At 35.1% G+C, this 18,665-nt stretch overlaps 2 pseudogenes; both read left to right on the top strand.

Annotated features, from left to right (window-relative positions):
* Positions 1–1,097: 1,097 nt before the first annotated feature.
* LOC112809560 (calmodulin-like) lies at positions 1,098–1,784 on the top strand (annotated as a pseudogene).
* A 2,172-nt stretch (positions 1,785–3,956) lies between these two features.
* LOC112809561 (ras-related C3 botulinum toxin substrate 1 pseudogene) lies at positions 3,957–4,561 on the top strand (annotated as a pseudogene).
* The last annotated feature ends 14,104 nt before the right edge of the window (positions 4,562–18,665 follow it).

Consider the following 18,665-nt stretch of genomic DNA (forward strand, 5'->3'; position numbering starts at 1 on the left):
CTTTTTAGTACCAAGCACTGTAAGCAGCAGTAGGAGTTCACTGAATTAATAAATAAAGAAGGACTGACAAAGTAATTGTGGCAAATAGGAGACAGCAGATTGTTAATATAACTGGAGTTATTACTTTTAAATCTTTCTAGCTTGGACTGTCTTTTTACTGTTTTGCCTCAATAATTGGAGATAATGCTTTCCTTAATGATTAAGTGTACAAATGGATTGTTAATTTTTACTTAATAAAACACATACTGTGTTTTAAGTGCTACATCATCAAAAACCTGATATAGATTCAGCTTTGAAAATTTAATTAAATTTTGTCTCATACAAGCTGTCTGAAAATTACTCTATATAATGTAGCTATGTTATAAGAGAGCTCACACTGAAATAGTGCTAAAGATTTTCAGTCAATTGAAGTATAAAGGAGAACAAAATGAAAATTTAAGAAGATAATTCATTCTTTTATGATCGAATTAAACTTATAGAAAAATTCACATTTTGCAATCAATTAGCATATACATCACATTCCACACATTTCAGCTTATATTCTTTAATGCTTTAATATATCAAACTATGAGAGGATATTCAATTCATTGTTTTCTCTTACCTAAATATGGTTACTCTTGTGAACTTTATCCAAAGAGGACCAGTTGTGGCCATTGTGAATAAGCCCTTGGCTTGCATTAGTTAGCATCAGTTCTCCATGGGTGTTTTTACAGTAACGGAAATGCATTGAGCACCATTATCACTGTTTCCTACATCTCTCTATACTACCCAGCTAAACACCATCAAGGTCAATTTAATAATATCTATGTTTTCCTAATAATTAAAAAAGATAGGGCAGTGGTGCTGGGAGCCTCGCGGGCGCAGCGCCGTTACTCGTGGTTGGGTGGCGGCCACGGAGGCACCCTGCCGCCACGGTTCCTGCACTGGTGCAGCCACCCTTGCTCCCTCTGCTCTTCCCTTCGCTTGCACCAGGGCTGATCATCGTTCGCACCAGGGCTGATCAGCTGACCGAAGAGATTGCTGGGTTCAAAGAAGCTTTCTCCCTATTTGACAAAGATGGCGATGACAGCGTCACAACAAAGGAACTTGGAACTGTCATGAGGTCACTGGGTCAGAACCCAACAAACAGAAGCCGAATTGCAGGATTTGATCAATGATGGGGATGCTGACGGAAATGGCACCATTGACTTACCAGAATTTTTTACTATGATGGCTAGAAAAATGAAAGATACAGACGGTGAAGAAGAAATCCGTGAGGCATTCTGAGTCTTTGACAAGGATGGCAACGGTTACATCAGCGCGGCAGAGCTACGTCCTATGACCAACTTAGGAGAAAAACTAACAGATGAAGAAGTAGATGAAATGATCAGAGAAGCAGATATTGATAGAGATGGGCAAGTCAACTGTGAAGAATTCGTACAGATGATGACTGCAAAATGAAGGCCTACTTTCAACTCCTTTCCCCCTTCTAGAAGAACCAAATTGAATCTTTCACTTACCTCTTGCAAAAACAAAACAAAACAAAAAACTTCATTTACTCATTCTGTTTCTATATAGCAAAACTGAATGTCAAAAGTACCTTCTGTCCACACACACAAAATCTGCATGTATTGATTGGTGGTCCTGTCCCCTAAAGATCAAGCTACACATCAGTTTTACTATATAAATACTTGTACTACCTTAATGATAAGGAAGCACCTAGTGGACTCCTTGCAGTTCCATTTGCTCATGAATAATACACTGTTTGAGCTGGCCAGTTTTTCATGCATGCAGCTTGACAATTGAGCACAAGCATTTGTATTAAAAATAAAAAATGAAAAAACAAATTTAAAACTTCTTAAAAAATATTATAGACTATATGTAACTAAAGTGTGGACAGTGAAATATAAAGTCACCCCCGGTTTTGGAAGGAGAATAAATTGTTAGTGTTTTAGAAAATGGGGCACTATATAACAAAATATTTACGAAGTCTTTTGGGGGGTTGTGGAGATAAATAGGCTGAGCATAGAGGATTTTTAGAGCAATGATAATAACTCTGTATGATAGTGTAAGGTAGATATATGTAATTATATATTTGCCCAAACCCATACGATATATGACATCAAGAGTGAATTCTAATGTAAACTGTAGACTTTAGATGATTACGATATAACAATGTAGGTTTATCCTTGATAAAAAATTATACATTCTAGTGAGTCATGTTGATAATGGAGGAAGCTGTACACCTCTGGCAGCAGGGTGCTTACGGGAAATGTCTGTACCTCCTTTTACTTTTATTACCAACCTGAAACGGCTCTAAAAAATACACTCTTGAAAAAATTATTGCTGGAATTATTTTTCATAATGCCAGAGCCTAGAACATGTATTTTCCTTCCCATCTACCCAGAGTAACACTGAAATGACTTAGAGTGAAGTAACTTAGAGCTATGTAGTCATACTGAAAAGATGAAAAAAAGGAAACAAGAAAAAACAAAAATGTCCTCTGAGGAGGAGAGACTGAGTTATTGTAAGAGAGGGAGCACATGATATCGTTTTAACATTTAAACCCAAGTAGATGAAAACTTCAAGTCCAAAATGACATTGAAGAAAGTTTCAGAGAAGATGGGGCTTGTTTTTTTTTTTTTCCCAAGTGTGCATTCATTCCAAGATTAGAAAACCTTGTTGGCTTCAGTACCAAATACAGATATATGGGATCTAGTCACTTCTCATCACCTGCACTGCAAAAGCCCTGGTCTGAATCACCACCTCTCTGGAGGACTGCAGTAAACAGGTCCCCTGCTTTGCCTGCCAAGCCCCAATAGTCGGTTCTCAAGACAGTTGTAGTGCAAGACTTAAAGCCAGATCATGTTGCTTCTCTGTCCAAAGCAGGTGCATTCCTGCTTCTCTAGAACCAGAAGTCACATTCCTTGAGTGACCTCTGAGGCCCTAAGGGATCAGCATGACCCTTCTTTCTGACCTCCTCACGTACAACTCTCCTCCTTGCTTCAGCCGCCTCTGGCCACTGGCCTTCTTCTTCTTCTTCTTCTTTTTTAAAATATTTTATTTATTTATTTGACAGAAAGAGACATAGCGAGAGAGGGAACACAAGCAGGGGGACTGGTAGAGGGAGAAGCAGGCTTCCCCTGAGCAGGGAGTCCGACATCGGGCTCGATCCCAGGACCCTGGGATCATGACCTGAGCTGAAGGCAGACTCTTAATGACTGAGCCACCCAGGCACCCTGCAGCCAGCCTTCTATTATATTCACATAGGCTAAGGACCCTCGGACTCCTGTTGTGTGAATTGATGCTTTGGTTGGCCCATACTGCTCTTCCCATAGATGCTCACGTGTTTAACACTCTTGCTGCTTCAATGTCTGCCCAAATCTTACTGTCTCAGTGAGGTCTACCCTAACATCGAGATTTAATAGAGAGAACTTCATTCTTTGTTAACCTTCACAAATGCCATTATGCTGCTTAACTTCTTTCTTAGTTATCTTAAACTGTTAACATACTAAATGATAAATTTATTTATTATGTTTTGTCTTTTTTTTTTTTGGTCTCTCTTTTCTTAATGTACTGTAACCTCCATAATGATAAGGATATTAGTCTGCTATATTCAGTAGCGAGAATCCCAGAATCTAGAACATTCTTTAGTACATAAGGGGTGTGTTATAAATAACAGTCAAGTCAACCAGTGGTTAAAGACTAACTGAAGCCTTTAGATTAACAACAACAACAACAACAACACTCCTGTTTCTCTGCAGCTTTCCCCATCTTTGGGTGGGAGCCACTGCTGGGTTCTGGCTTCCTGTGGGCTGGAGGGTGAGGCGGCAGGGGCAGCAGCCCTGCTGCCCCAGCACCCAGCGTCTCGAAGTCCACTGCCCCCACCTGGTGTCCCTCTGCCCTCCTGCTATACCCTGAGCCTGCAGCTTCTCGCCTCAGCATCCTGCCACCACTGTAGCCCAGCGATGGCCCCAATGTCAGCCATCATGTGTGTGGTGGTGGGAGACGGAGCTGTAGGTAAAACTTGCCTACTCATCAGTTACATAACCAATGCATTTCCTAGGGAATATATCCCCACTGTCTTTGACAGCTATTCTGCCAAGTTTATGGTGGATGGAAAACCAGTGAATCTGGGTTTACGAGCTACAGCTGGACAAGAAGATTATGACAGCTTTGTCCCTTATCCTACCTGCATATGGATGTATTCTTAATTTGCTTTTCTCTTATGTGTCCTGCATCATTTGAAAATGTTTGAGCAAAGTGGTACCCTAAAGTGTGACACCACTGTTCCAACACCCCCGTCATCCTGGTGCAGACTAAACTTGATCACGTAGACCACAGAGACAGGATTGAGAAACTGAAGGAGAAGAGGCTGACTCCCACCACCTACCCACAGGCTTTGGCCATGGCTACGGAGATCGATGCTATAAAATACTTCCAGCACTCCCCACTCAGTGAGGCCTCGACAGTGTTTGATGTAGCTCTCCCAGTGGTTCTGTGCCCTCCTCCAGTCAAGATGAGGAAGAGAAAATGGCCTGTCCTCCTCAGAATCTTTGTAGGCTTTGCTCAAAAATGGTGAAGTCCTACACTCAGGGCCAAGTTTTTGTTACAGATTATTTTTTTCATAAAACCATTTTGAACCAATCAGTAATATTTAAGTTTTATTTGTTTAAAGTGTAAGACTTCAAACTTTCACATTAAATTAAAATTTTGTCCCAAAATGGCAAGCTTTCTTAAAGCCTTATTTTTTCTAAAGCCCCTATTGTTGCTCAGATTAAGGGTTGCCAAATTACCTTAATAACCAAATTGCGTTGTTGTACTGAGAACACTAAGCACTAAATCACTAAAGACCTTTGTCTTTAAGAAGAGACTGATGCTTCCCAAGTTTGGCAATGCAGATACTTCTTAACTAGCTTCTGATACAAGAGCAGCACAGCCTCCTTTATGAAATGTTCCCATCTAACCCTGCATAATTTATCAACACTTGTCCATTCCCTAACACTGTACTATATGTCAAAATGGAATGAGTGTAATGACTTAGCTCTTTGAATCAATCTTTTTGATTTGATTTTGTAATGAGACTTAAAAAAAAAAGCCCAGCAACAACCACCACAACAAAAAAACAGCATATTCACTTTTGCTGAGATTTTGAATAGACCTCTTACTCCCCTGTCCTTCTAATGAAGTATCTGCTCTAGCTGGGGGCTGACTGGGGTGGGATGTGTGCAGCACCTGTCATGATCAAAGAATGAAGACAGTATTTTGACAAAAACTGGAGGTTAATTTACACTACATTGTGCATGTCATAATTAAGCTGAGTAAAAGTGTCATGGGTAAAATTTTAAAAGGTTAATTTCTGTCAAGTGCAGTAAATGATGAAGAAAGGTTGGTATTATTACTGTCTTTAAGCTTTTCCTTTTTCTTAGACCTGACTGCCATCCTTCCTGAAACTGGGCATTTAATTCATCTTTGAGGTGGTCGTTCTGTGAGGGTTCTATAAGTCTGTGCTCTGTGCTAATGAAGTTCTGTACAGCTTACCCACTGGCAAGAATACAAGGTTGGACCTTTCAACTGCTAGAACAAAATTTTTTAAATTGACAGCTGCAGAATTCTCGAGTGGTTTTACATTGACCTTTTGCTACTGCAATTAGCAGTATGTTTTGATGTATGACTTAATAAATTCTTGAATCATAAAAAAATGCTAAGCAGAATGAATTAAAGAAAATGGTGAAGAGAGATCCATGGATCGTAGTGAAATTAAATAATATCTAAGGATAAGCAAAACTTTCTACAAGGCTTCCTGATAAAGTTTTTATAAAAAATAGGATCATTTTGGCTCCAGATTTGCCTTCAACAATATGAGTCTTTAGGAGGCATTCAATCTTTGCCCTCAAGGTTCTGAGTCAAAATACGTTTGAATTTAGACTTATATACTTAGCCAGACAGTATTCATATATGAATGCAGAATAAAGGTATTTTGAAGATTCACAGGCTGAGGAAAGTTTTTCTCTCACCAAACTATTCTGAAATATTAGTCAAAGGTATACATTACCAAAATGAAACTGAAATATAAGAATGATCATAATTGTGATTCAGAAAGTAGCAAGTCACAACTAGAATGCAACAAAAAGCAAAGCAAAACAGAGAGGGAAGCAATGGACCTCCATAGCAATTGGCTCAATTCAGCATGCGAAAGAGGGATTGTATGATAAAGCAAATGAAAAAAACCTTAATGTTATAATTAAAAATATATGTAAATTTTGTCAATGGAAAAGCATTTAAAAATCTAAGAGATAACCAAGCCATATAGAAAATATTGAAAATATGGAGCAAAATCATGACACAATTTTGAGCTTTCACAGGTGTTTTAAAAAAGCACACCCATCTGCTCTTCATGCCTGCACTGGTGTCTTTCAGATTTCATAAATACAGTTATATGAAATTATATACTATTTTTATTGATGTAATCACATTACCCTGTTCAGTAGAAAGGTGTATTTAAATTCTCATAATATTGGGGATGCTATTTATACAGTTTTTAATTTATATAATCAGCACTTATACAAGCACACTAAACATACTTATAGATGAGATAGTCCATTTTCTAAATTAAAGCATTATAAAATGGATATATCTGTCTTATATCTGAGTGGTAGAGGAGGGAGATATAGTCTTATATACAGATGATGATGTTTTCATTCTTTTATAGTAGTGCAGAGTCAACATGTTTATTTAAAAATAATTATTCAGAATGGAAATATTTAAATATATACTTAAGGGGAACCATTAGAACTAAAAAATAAAATAACACAAAATGGGGAATGGAGAAGCAGTTTTTTTTTAAAGATTCATTTATTTTAGAGAGAGGGAGAGAGCACAAGTGGAGTAGGGGCAGAGGGAGAGGGAAAGAATCTCAAGCAGACTCCATGTTGAGTGTGGAGCCTGATGTGGGGCTCAATCCCATGACTCTGAGATCATGACCTGAGCTGAAACCAAGAGTTGGACATCCAAGCAACTGAGCCACCCAGGTGCCCCAACATCAAACTTTTTCTAAGTAGTTTAACTGCCTTATATAATAGAGCTCAAAAGTATTGTTAGGAATAATAAAAAAAAAAATCCAAAAATCAACAAAGTGAAATTCATAGTGTCTAAAATCCAAAAAAGCATTACCAGATTTGCAATTAAAAAGAAGAATATGGCCCATATAAAGAGAAAAACAAATTCATCAAAACCAAGTCAGAAGTATTAAAAATATCAGACTAGGTGTATGATGTCATAGGATAATTATTCCAACTGTATTCCAATTGTTCAAAAAGCTCAAGATCAAACATATTATCTGGAGAAAGGAGATGTATATTAAAAATACCCCAGTGAAGTTTCTAAGGATGAAAACTATAATGTCTGGGATGAAAAGTACAATAATGGGAAACAACTTGAGTAAATAAATAGCAAGAAAAACAATTAAAAAAAAAAGACAGAAGACCCTCTCCTAAGGGCAGTGGTTGAGAGAGGGGAAGAGAGTTTCATTTACTGTAGTGAAACTTCATGGTGCAAATTATACATGTAGTTGGACTTTGCTAACAGAATAGAGAGAGGAGGAAGAGAAAAAACTAACCATGCATGATACTACACCAAACACATCAAAATCAAATTGCATAAAACCAGTGATAAAGAGAGAATCTTAAAGGTAGCCAGAGAAAAATGGCACAGTATGTACATAAGAACAAAGATAAAAATGAGAGTAAAGTTCTGGTTAGAAACAGTAGAAGTGAAAAAACAATTAAGTAACATCTTTAAAACACTTAAAGAAAAAGAATATCTGCCAATTTACTTTTCTATAAACAATAAAAAATGATTTTTAAAATGAAGGCAAATTGAAGACTACTTCACATATACAAAAACTGAAGAAATTCATCACTATAACAATAAAGAAATATTGGAGTCCTAAGGCAGAAGATAAATGATATCAAATGTATATATGTATGACCAAGTAAACAAATAGTATGAGACATAGTATACATATGGGCAAATATTATTTTTCTTATTACTTAAATATCTTTAATATATGATTGTTTCAACAAAAATAAAAATAGTGTAATACACAGTTTATAATGCATGTAGAAGTAAAGTATATGCAATAACACAATCCTTAAAAGGGGAGAAATGGAAATACATTGTTATAATGTTCTTATATGTGGAATGGTTTATTGTTACTTAAGGCTAACTATGTTAAAGTTGTACACTATAAACCCTAAAGCAACCACTAAAAGAAAAAAAATGCTATTAGCCAATAAGCCAACAAAGGTGATAAAATCTGAATCATAAAAAAGAAAAAACTCAATCAAAGAGAAATCAGACCTAAAAGGAAAGGGGAACTTATGGGAAAGGTAAGAAACAAAGAGAAAGCTGGTAGAATTAAACTTCATCATATTAAAAACTGTATTAAAGGTAAATGATCTAAATCTCCCCATCAGAAGCCAGAAATTGTCAGATTGGATAAAAAGACAAGAATTGACTACATGCATCCTACAAGAAAGCAACATTGAGTAAAAAAAAAAAAAAAAAAAATAGGGGGTGCCTGGGTGGCTCAGTTGGTTAAGCCACCAGCTCTTGATTTAGGCTCGGGTCATGATCTCAACCCCTAGTTGGGCTCCACACTCAGCAGGGAGACTACTTGAGGATTCTCTCTCTTCCTCTCCCTTTCCTCCTCCCCCTGTTCATGCTCTGTCTCTTTCCCTCTCTCTAACAAATAAATAAATCTTAAAAAAATTAGGTTGCATGTAAAAATATGAAAAACTATACTGTATTTATAGTAGTTACAAGAGACCTGGGTAGCTATGTTAATATCAAAGTAAATTTCAGATCAAAGATTATGACCAGAAGAAAAAAGTCATCTCATATTATTTAAGGGGTCAATTTAGCAAACAGACAAAGAAATCCTAAGCATTTATGCATCCAATGACAAATGTTCAACATATATGTTATAAAATGAATAATAGTCTTTTCATCAAATGCTGCTGGAACAAGAGAGTATTGGAAAAAAGTGAACTTCAATCCAGTCATCACATTATATATGCAAAAGCACTCAAAGTGGAAAACACACCTAAATATAAAATCTAAAAGTATACAATTTCTGTATTAAAACATAAGATACAATCCTTATAAATCTTGGGATTAAGCATAAAATTTCTTAGATTTGATATCAAAAGCCCAATCCATTAGACACAAATTGATAAAATGAAGTTCATTAAAACTAATAGCTTCTGCTTTTTGAAATATAATGTTTAGAGAATTAAAAGTCAAACCACAGACTGGAGAAACATTTGCAAATCATATACATGGTAAAATGCTTGTTTTAAGGATATATAAGGAACTCTCAAAATATAATAAGTACATAATCCAATAAAAATGGGTAAAAATATTCAGATGGCATAAATACATGTCAAGATGCTTAATATCACCCAAAGAATACAAGAACACTAATTCAAAGGGATACATGCATCCCTATGCTTATAGCAGCATTATTTGTAATAGTCAAGATATGGAGGCAGCCCAAGTGTCCATTGATTTATGAATAGATCAAGAAGATGTAAGGTGTGTGTGTATATATATATGTAAGGAATGGAATGTTATTCACCCATAAAAAAGAATGAAATCTTGCCATTTGCAACAACATGGATGGAGCTAGAGTACAATGCCAATTGAAATAAATCATTCAGAGAAAGACGAATACCATAGAATTTCACCCATATGTAGAATTTAAGAAACAAATGAGAAAAGGGGGGAAAAAGAGAGACAAAGCAAGAAACAGACTCTTAATTATAGGGAACAATCTGATGATTTTTTCTTTAAGATTTTATTTATTTATTTGTGTGAGAGAGAGCACACAAGCAGGGGGAGCTGCAGGCAGAGCAGGCAGAGGGAGAAGCAGGCTCTCCGCTGAGCAAGGAGCCCAATGCAGGCTCAATCCCAGGGCCCTGGGATCCTGACCTGAGCGGAAGGGAGACGCTTAACCAACTGAGCCACCGAGGCGTCCTGGAGAATAATCGGATGATTGCCGGAAGGGAGGTGGATGGGTGGATGGGTGAAATAGGTGATGGGGATTCATGGGGGGCACTTGTGCTGACGAACACCTGGTGATGTATGGAAGTGTCTAATCACTATATCATACACCAGAAACTAACATAACACTATAGGTTAACTAACTGGAATCAAAATAAAAGCTTAAAAAAAAAAGTTGCTTAATATCATTAGTCATCAGAGAAATGCAAATTAAAGCCATAATAAAACAGTATACCTTTTCCAAAGGCCAATATTAAAAAGATTGGCTATATCTAATGTCAGTGAGATTGATTGTTGTGTGAATGTAAAACGGACAGACAGTTTGAAAAGTGGTTTGTCATTTTATTTATTTGCTTTTTTTTAATTAAACACATACCTACCATATATGAAGCCATCCCGCTGCTAGTGGAAATGAAGGCATGTAAGCATGTGTCCTTTCACTGGCTTATACATGAATGTGCATAGCAGTTTTCTTTGTAATAGCCAAAACTGGAAACAATCCATATATCGACTGACAGATGAATATGCTGTCACAATACACAGTGGTGTACGTATATATAATGGCATAATACAGGATTAAAAGTAGAAATATTAATACATGTAGCAACATGGCTAAATCTTAATTATGCTGAGTGATTGAAAGCAGTCAAAAAGCATACATACTGTATAATTCCATTTATATGGACATGTAAACTCATGAACAGTGACTGAAGGTGGTTTTGTGGTTGCCTAAGGATGGGGTGGGGATGAGCAGGAGTAGGGAATAGAAAGGGATTAAGAGGGAATGGAAAGGGATTATTGCTATGTTAAAGATATTGATTCTGTATATTCTGCTTTCTGATTCAAATAATAAAACATTGTGCTAATGGCCATTATATAGAATACTGCCACCTTTGCATATAGCTATAATTAGCCCTCATCTTATACTAACTGGACATCTTAAGTTAATTATCATTGTGCTTTGGATATAGTCTCAGTCTTGCAGAAACCTACATAATTTTAAAATGTTCAGAAAATACCTCGTGTTTTCTTTCTTTTTCATATCTCTTTCCACTCTTGTCAGTATCTGCACTGAGCAAATTGCCTAGGAACTCCCACTATCTTTAAAATGGGAAAACAATTTGACTGAGGGAGACAAGTCAGGGCTTGATCCCAGGACCCTGAGATCATGACCTCAGCTGAAATCAAGAGTGAGATGCTCAACAGACTGAGCCACACAGGCACCCCATGGAAAAGCAGGTTTATCTGGTGATATAAACTCACTGAACAGCTCACTTTTAATACAAAGTTAATAGAATGCATCTAAGTTTTATAACTTCAGGTCAAGAGTCACAAATATAAAATGTAAAGTTTTGATGATAATTACCAAAAAAGCTAAAAAGAGAAATTCTTAACAGTTAAAATGAAATATATGTCTAGCATCTGAAAAAATATGTTAATGTTAATTGTGTTCATTTCTAGTTTGTGGCATTCAGATGATTTCATTGATTTTTTTAAAAAACTTTGTGTATTTCTATGTTTTTGCAATTTATAGCCAGGAAAAAATGATAAAATTATTAAGCTTAAATGTGTTGTCATATAAAAAAACTATACTTTCAGGTCTCAAAATCATAGGATTTTCTAAGAAATTACTGCCCAAAATTTTATAATCTATTCTCATTTGTCTGGCTTGATCTGTAGTAGTATTAAAAGAATACAAAAATCATGTACTGGGGGAAATAGGTTTATCAATAATAATTATAATTCACTGTCTCAAGTGTGGAAACAATAGTGTATATGCATTTTGTAGATACCAAAGAAAGAGAAAAATCTAATGCTGAAAAACAATTATTGTGACCAGGGGTAAAGCAAGAGTAGCTTCACTAAGACTGTGAGAATATACTTGTGTTTGAAAAAAAGAAAGGAATTTCTTTATCTGAGGAAGGGAAGAAGAATATTCAGAAAGCATGCTGCATAAATAAATTTATTTTTTTAATTTAATTTAATTTTATTGTTATGTTAGTCACCATAAAATGCATCATTAGTTTTTGATGTAATGATCCATGATTCATTGTTTTCATATAACACCCAGTGCTCCATGCAAAGCGTGCCCTCTTCAATACCCATCACCAGGCTACCCCATCCCTTCATCCCCCTCCCCTCTAGAACCCTGTTTGTTTCTCAGAGTCCGTAGTCTCTCATGGTTCATCCCTCCCTCCGATTACCCTCCGCTTTCATTTTCCCTTCCTTCTCCTAACGTCCTCCCTGCTATTCCTTATGTTCCACAAATAAGTGAAACCATATGATAATTGACTTTCTCTGCTTGACTTATTTCGCTTAGCATCATCTCCTCCAGTTCCATCCATGTTAATGTAAAAGTTGGGTATTCATCCTTTCTGATGGCTGAGTAATATTCCATTGTATATATGGACCACATCTTCTCTATCCATTCATCTGCTGAAGGGCATCTCAGCTCTTTCCATAGCATAAATAAATTTAAAACAGAATTCACAGCTTAGGGGGATAGATATCTGTTAATTACTAGGTTACTAAGGTAATTTTTCCCTTATATTGAAAATAGAGTATTATTCACTTTTTAAATTCAGATTTAATTGCCTGCTGGAAAGAAATCTAGGTCATGTGCCTTAGCCAAAAACTACAGGAGGAACACAGTGAGTTACTACTGCACACCTAAGTGAGTATACTACAGGTTAAAATAGTATATATATTAGCCAAATTAAAAAAAAAATCTGTCCTTACCAACTGTTGATATAAAGGAAGTAGACTCTTAAACACTGCTGGTGGAAAGTTAAAACCATACAACCACTAATGTTGGCTAGTTGATCATAATAAAAATATATATAGGAATAAAAAAAGAAAACAGACTTTAAAAATATTAGACCACATTTTTAAATATTTGTTTCATGAAAATCTATGCAATTCTCTCTTCCCTAATAATCATGAATGGGGAATTGATGTATTTCTGTGCTGTTTATAGTGTTTTATATTTTAGTCATACACAAATCATTTATGCTTCTTCATGTTAAAATTTATACATAAATGGTTACCCATTCCACAGCATAGTTTGTGAAAAAGGTCTCCTATGTATGGCAATATTTATTTAAAAAGCCTCAATAATCTAAAAATATTATTTGAATAATGAACTTTATCAAGAAGCAAAACAATTAAAATATTCTAGCATGTGGTCAAATGTAAATAATGAGGGACCTCAGATTTCAAAAGTAACAATTATTGAGTAATCTTAAAACCCCTAAGCCTTGAGTGAATTAATTAAAGATACCATAGCAAAGTGACTTCTTTAGTCTCAAAGGAATGGAAAGGGCTTTGCCCTCAATATACCAGAGAACCCATTCTAGAGAAACAAAAATTAGCATTCAACCCAGATGTGCCAACATTTGTTTGCCTGTTTTCTGGGGAAGAATAAGTGTTAAAGAAAAAAATGCAATTAATAGAAAATTGTGCAAGATAGGGGTGTCTGGGTGTCACAGTTGGTTGAGCCTCTACCTTCAGCTCAGGTCATGATCCCAGGATCCTGGGATGGAGCCCCACATCAGGCTCTCTGCTCAGTAGGGAGCCTGCTTCTCCCTCTCCCTCTGCTGCTCCTCTGCTCTCCTCTGAGGATTGGAAAGGTTATTTGGAGACCACAAATTTTACTCAAGGCTGAAGACTCAACAATTATTCACAATCATATATTTTACTTTGTAAACTACATTTTCCAGAATCTTGGCCCTTAGAGTAAACCAATGAAACACATTTAATCAAATATCGGGAAGTGGAAGGGGAATAAAAGCCAGTATTTTGTTTTGGCAGTCATAGACAGACAGTTTTGAATATCAGTAGTAGCTCCCCTTGACTTTGGACTCCTACCAAGAACCACTTGTAGTCCAGCAGTTGGAATCACACTCACCAGGAGCAGACAGCTCAGAACATCAGCAGGAACTTTTCTTTGATTCTGGAGGTTTTCAGGAGAATCATTCATTTAAATGCTCTAGAGAGTTGGATTCACTGGCTGCAGAGTTGAGATATTTACACTTTGATATTTCCTGAGAGCAGTTTACTGTCCTTTTCTCTTCCAGTCCTTCCATAGTTTGTGTAAACTCTATATACTAAATCATTCTGTATTTAAAATGGTTATATTTGTTTGTCATCAAACTCTGATAAAGTTATTGGTAGTCTCCTAATTGTGTGATAACATTGACTTCCCGGGCCAAATCATTTTCTTTCCCAACCTTCCCAGAATTTAGTATAATTGGCGAGATCATCCTCTTGAAGCTGCTCCTCCACCCCTTTTATATTTTATGATCATGTACACTTTCAATCACCTACTTCTCTTTTAAGCATTCTTTCTGACACATTTGTTAACTTCTCAAGGATAGGGTCAGTGAGATATCTATATATAATTCCATTTGTGCATGATTCCTTTAAACAATACTGTGATTTGGCTCCTCTCCTTTTTATCTATCATAAAGTCAGGTTTTACTAGCAATTTATGTTAAATCCTCTTTTCAGATGTCTCATTTGGATGATCCAATATATGTGTTAATAAAAAAAACATGGGCTTTAGGCAGAAATGAGTAAAGAGTCTGCCTATAACTTTTATAATTATATGATCTTAACTAAATTGCACCATATTCTAAATGAAAAAAAGTGGGAATAATACTATTTACCGCATATCTTATTATATGATTAAATAATACTGTATGTTACATTGCTAATAAATTGTTTGGTGTGTAATGTTTTTAATAAAATGTGCCTCTTATATTTAACAGCATTAAAATGACCTTGTTAGTGTTTTATAGATATTTATATTTGAATTAAGGAAGAACAGAATACATTTCTGACAAATCCCATTTTATAAATATCTTTCCTTTTTTATAACTGAAATATTTTAAAAGTCTTTACACACCTATTGATTTACCATCTGTAGAAGGATGTGACACACATATGTAGTGATGACTGTAGTAGTACCCTTGAAGTTAAAGTTGAAAAGACACTTGCAATATACTTTAATTAACTTCCAAAAATATAATATCAAAAATTGAAATGTCATATTTTCCACCTAACGATTTATAAATTTAGCCTAAGTCACACAAAGCAGTTGCTGCTCTTTTTCTGGATCTCAAAAATCATAATACATTTTCTACTATAATCAAAGGATTTCAAAATTGGGCTTGGTGTTGGGTTAACTAGGAATACTGTTTGAAATCTGTATTACTGATATGAAGAATAATTTTGATGGCAAAAATGATGGCATATGAATACTTACCATCCCAATTTGGATTAATATACTTTTAATTATTTATCTTCTAATTAATAATACTTCTAATTATTTATCATAGTAATGACACAAGAAAGTTATATTTAAACATGAGAAGAAATTTTTAATGATTTTATTGACATATTTACTTAATTATTTTGTAGCAAGCTCATTTCAAAGATAAAAGCATTCATATAATACTATTCCTGTGGTGAACTATGTTGCAACGATAAGCCTCTATAATTAGTACCTTTCTTTCTTATGTAATGGTCTATTAAATTTGAAAGCTAATGTTATAATGAACTCAGATAATGACACAGCAGATGCATAAATGAAACCTGAGGTGAATAACCGATGAAATTATGGAAAATTGTTATTGAGTCAACATTTGTTGGATAATTTTTTTAGTATACACCTGGATTTCAAAATGAGGATTAATTAAGTCTGGTTGAGAGTCTATGCCTGTTCTTTAACCAAATATTGTCAGATAAAGGGAATGTTTTACAGGAAATGGAGATCCATATGAGTCTAATCTAGCCAGTAGTAGGCTGTGGCAGATACTCGGTGCTCAACAAATATTCCATCTTCTGCCCATATGTCGCAGCCTCCCTTCCATTTAAAATGGGGCCATGTGACTAGTTTTGTCAGTGGATGGAGAGAAAAAGTAATGTGCATCACTTCTGTTTTGAGGCACTTAAAAGCAATTAAAGCCTTTTCCACCACTCTTTCTCGCTACAAGCATAAAATGATGAAAGGAGCCCAGGAACTAGAGTGATTGGAGAGAGGAGCTTCCCTGCTGATTCACATTAGAATCTCAGAAAATATGAAATATGAAATTAATTTATTAATTTAGGTCACTGAAGTATTGTTTTTGTGACAAAATAGTGCCTATTTTCCTGAATAACAATAATTAAAATGGAGTAAAAATATGTGGTTAAAGTCTAGGCTATACCCAGGAAATTTTTGTTACTGATTCTATGCTTTTAAGGAGCTAAAATCAGTCAGAAGCAAAAATAATCTTAATATGAACATTCAGTCTCATTGGTTAGCTAAACATAGAGTGTGCCGCTTGAGTTACAGCTGACTCTGGTTTGTTTGTTAGGATATAAAGAATGGAACATTCTCTTAATTCAAAGACCTCACATAAACATGGAAATACAAATTCTTAGGAAGGATTTTAGGTAGGATTTTAATGGGGAAAAAAAAAGCACATAATGTGGTTTGCTCTAATTAGCACATATTTTAGACATGAGTACTCAAATTTATTTTTATTTTATTTATTTATTTTTTTAGGGAGATAGAGAAAATCTTAAGCCCAGTGCGGAGCCCAAGGTAGGGCTCCATCTTACAACCCTGATATCATTACCTGAACCATAATCAAGAGTCAGATGCTTAACTGGCTGAGCCACACAGGCACCCAAGTACTCAAAAAAATAAAAAGTATGGCACAATGTGAATAGCTTCTTCTAAAGTTGTATAATATAATGGTCCTGACTACTGACACTCTTTTTAACTCCAACAAGTTCCTATTTGGAAGTGCTAATGGAGAAAATATATACTTGGTAGAAAACTATTTAATTGGTCAGATTTTCTAATCAAAACAGTACTGGTGTCCTCTGAGTTCATTAATTTCTTTCTTCCTTTGTCTGATTATCTGTGTGAACATATCTCCACTGATAACTTGACTACTATATTAATGACTTTATAGCTTATACTTCAAAGTGTATCTGTCAGTAGAACTCTAGATTCATTTGTCTAACTGCTTTCTGGATATTTCCATTAGATTGAACTATTGGACAAAAAACCCAAACTTAATCACCAACATAAAATTGTTGCATGTGGCCTAGGTTATGAGCTTACGACGGTCTGTTGGCTATGGAATATTCCTAGTGGAACTCTCGTAGACCTCTTAGCTGTCTAGCCAAGGTCTTTTCCTTGTCATCCTCTAACAGGCCTTCTTCTGTTTGTTTCTAGGCTTCTAACAAGCCTCAGCAGAGGGCTTATGAACAAAATCTAAATTCCAAGGATAAATTCTCCAAAAAAATGTCACTGTAACAGAATTTGCATTTGACTACTGGGAAAAAAAAAGTTTGTAAGACTTTTGGCTTGGAAAGAGAGACAAGATTTAAATTAATAATCAATCTAAGTAATATGTTTATAAGTATGACCACTGTTTCAGTAAATTTCTGTTTGTTTTTAAATTATGGAAGAATAGATTATGATATTAAAAAGAGCTTAATCATTTATTGTGTGAATAAATGGATGCACAATAAAACTAGTGGTTTTCATGAAGTGGAACTAAGAAATACAACCAAAGTATATTTTATATCTTAAAATTATTACTGTAAATATGTTCATTCACCAAATATCTGTTTCATCCTGTACCCAACAACCTGATTTCCATTGCTATGTTTATAATGGGAACTTTTATATTGCTGGTTCATGTTATCAAAAGCTATTGGGTCTCTTTTGCTAAAATGGAATATATAGATAGAGATATCTATATATAGAGAGAGAGGGAGAGGCTACATGCTGATGATAGTGATGGGGCAGAAAGGTAGTAGTCTTATTTTTATGACTTCCTTTAAGAGCTACATTATGCTTAAGATTTGTGCCTTCAGAATTTTATTTTAACATTTATTTATTTATTGGAGAGAGAGCGGCAGGGAGGGACAGAGTGAGACTGAGAGAGTATCTCCAACAGACTCTCCGTTGAGCGTGGAGCCCGACCCCAATGCGGGGCTGATCTCATCACTCTGAGATCATGACTTGAGCTGAAACCAAGAGTCAGACATCGGACCACCTTCACCACCCAGGCGCCCTTGTGCCTTCAGAATTTTTATTTCAATGAAAAAAATAAATTCTCTATGTAATCACTTTTTGTCAAGTCTTCTGTAATTAGCACCTTAATACAAACCTAAATAATTTATTCACTTTCCTACATGAAATATATCAGTGTTTTTTGTATTTACTTTTATCAGAACATACTTAAAATATACTCATATAACAAAATGTATATCACATTGTTCATAATATCTTTGTATCAGAGCCTTATGAAATACCTGTTTATTCTCTAATTTGATAGTAAAGAGCTAACTTTATAAAATATTTGAACAAAGATGGCATTCTTAACCCACCTCTGTGATTTTTTTTTGCTCTCTGAAGTTTCTTTCTTTTTAGTCTTACTGAGGTATAACTGACAAATAAAAGTATGTTTATTCTGTACAAGAGTAATAATTTGATATACATTGTGAAAGGATTGCCAGTTGAATTAATTAATACATACATCATCTCATGTATTTACCTTTTTAAAAATTTTGGTGAGAATACTTGTTATATTCTTAGTAGATTTCAGTGGAACAGT

This window comes from Callorhinus ursinus, unplaced genomic scaffold, assembly GCF_003265705.2.
Source record: "Callorhinus ursinus isolate GAN/ISIS: 27379988/994484 unplaced genomic scaffold, GSC_fseal_2.0 scaffold42, whole genome shotgun sequence".
NCBI lineage: Eukaryota > Metazoa > Chordata > Mammalia > Carnivora > Otariidae > Callorhinus > Callorhinus ursinus.